The 2,500-nt window shown below is 42.1% G+C and overlaps 1 protein-coding gene across 1 annotated transcript in view; it reads right to left on the reverse strand.

The window, feature by feature from the left end:
- The window catches only part of tenm2a (teneurin transmembrane protein 2a), a 121,334-nt gene that overhangs the window by 45,607 nt on the left and 73,227 nt on the right, over positions 1–2,500 (reverse strand). The window lies entirely within an intron of this gene.

Raw genomic sequence — 2,500 nt, forward strand, 5'->3', positions numbered from 1 at the left:
TTAACTTTGATGCCATCTCCCCTCTTTTGAAGTGTTTCAACACAAACAAGACGGGTGTAATCTCTTATGCGTGTTCTTAAACTCCGAGACGCATATAATTATCAGACAGACTACTCCAGTCTCTGTGGAGTGCACTCGTTTTTTTTTCCCTAATTCAAATATTATCAAAACTCAGGCCTAAAGCTTCAGCTTCAATGCATTGCAGAAGAAAACGAAATGTCTTAGGCATTTCGGCTCACTGACATCCAAAGGATAAATTCAAATCCCGGTCACTAATGGGCGTGGCGATTCGGCCGTTCCAATCGGAGTGCCGGGCTTAACTGCATTGATTCAAACAGTGTGTGAAAAAAGATGGGAGGGATTAATAACTGAATCAGCACAGGCGTCTGTATCCGTAAAGTCTGATCCAGGTATCTTGTTGTTGTTGTTGCTGTTGTTGCTGTTGTTATTACTAGTAGTAGTAGTAGTAACAGTAGTATCTCTCTCTGTCTGTCTCTCTCTCTGTCTCTCTCTCTCTCTCTGTCTGTCTTAGTCCCTGTCTATGCTTCTCTCTGACTGTCAGGCACTGTGACAAAGCTATGTTTTTTCACTTCCCAGACTAAAACACTTTTTTCCCCCCACTGTTGAACTTGTCTAACAGAGAATGTCATGTCAAATGTCGAGTGCCAGAGAACAAATTTACAGTGCACCAGCAAAGGTCCATAAACACTGCAGCATCTCGCTCATGAAAAATGACTGGTTTGAAAGTATTTTTTTTTTTTTTATGATCCGCTAAGAAACATACAAATATCAGAAACACAGATAAGAAATGAGACTGCAAACAGAATGACATCATGGTCATCAAAATATGAAGGAGCTCATTGTAATGTGGCCAACATTCCTCTCTCTCTCTCTCTCTCTCTCTCTCTCTCTCTCTCTCTCCATAACTGTTCACTTATGCCTAATATATTTTTTTCTTGCAAAATAAATAAAATATAGTAGCATTAAAATTGAACTGTTTGCATTGTATCGAATAGCACCGTGTTGCATAGCATCAAAACAAGGCTAAATGGTGTCCTAAGAAATCACTCTCTGCTTCCAATGTATGGTTCCTTCATTGGATCAATGATCACGTGTTGAGATGCACATTACACCTCTCCTCCAGTCTCTGAAGGAGAGAATCACACCCCTACTGGTCACTATGGCGACCTGGGTGATGTAACTGGCCTCAGGGATACTGGTGCATTGAAGCGCCTCCAGTATGTCTAGTTATCAACTCGGGTGGGGACAATTTTTATTTTTTTTCAATGTCATTGTCATGGTTGTTTAATATGGCCTGGAGATGTCTCCAGTTTCTCCTGAATTCTCCTAGTTCAGTTTCTACACAGCTTAATCTAGAATCAGTTTCGTATTTCAGCATTGCCACGGACCTCTAACTTTTGTACTTGTCCAGTTATACACACAGAACGGATCCAGTATGTATGTCAGGTGACAGTGAACTGGGATAGTGACGGCTGTACTGGTGGAACCTACAGCCGTAACGTGTCATGTGGTGACCTTTCTCCTTCCTGGCCATTGTGGTTCCGAGTTTTGTTTTTTTTTTGGAGGGGGTGTTCATTGGGATTGCGTGTATCTGGTGTCCCTCTACGAAGCGTTCAGTCACGACTCAAGTCACGTAACCACTCCGCAAAACAAAAGGATCGTCTTGTTCCAGAATGTTCCTTGCTGACTACACAGGTCTGTCTTCACGCCCCCCACGTCACCTGCAGGAGCGTGATCTAATGATCTCAGAAGATGCTTTGTGTGAAACGAGGAGGCGCCTACCTCTCGGGGCTCCTCCAGATCACGTTCGTGTTGTGTAACCAGTCTGTTTTCCAGGCTCCTGTAGCTGGTCCCTCTGACAGGACAGTTGCATCAGCTCTGGAGTCAATCTTGTAACGCAGCACTTTTCTTTCAACTTTAAACTGCACTCTCCACAGAGAAACACGTTCACTTTTGTTCTGCATTGTTCCACAAAGCAGTGTCTCTCTCTCTCTCTTCTCTTCTCTTCTCTTTCTTTGACTTTGTGTACTACTTTAGTTTGACAAACAACAGCCAAATGTTCCTATGCATTTTTGGCAATCGGCGTATTTTTTTTTTTTTAACTGAACAACGTTCTCTGTGCTCAGTTGCCGTATCTTGTCTTCCTCCAAGTCCTTTTCTGCTTTCCGTCTCTCTAAATGTACATGGATTTCAGAACGCTTTAGCCTCGTACACTCTGAGGACAATTTCAACTCTTCCAACTTTTTTTGTCAAGCCTGCGTGTTTTGGTTCTTAAGAGTTATCTTTCGGGGTTATCTTTTAACGATTCAAGGCAAAATTACGTTCCCTCAAATTGGAAACTTAACTCACAGTGATATATCTCTCAGAGGAATCAGGATTCTATTTAAAATGCAATCTTCTTTTGTTTTGCCCTAACTACAATGGCGAAGCAGTGTGTATATCCTCCAAATGAGAACTTCCAAAAAAAAAAGTCGCTGAT

The sequence above is a fragment of the Chanos chanos genome, chromosome 2 (genome assembly GCF_902362185.1).
Source record: "Chanos chanos chromosome 2, fChaCha1.1, whole genome shotgun sequence".
In the NCBI taxonomy this organism is placed as follows: domain Eukaryota; kingdom Metazoa; phylum Chordata; class Actinopteri; order Gonorynchiformes; family Chanidae; genus Chanos; species Chanos chanos.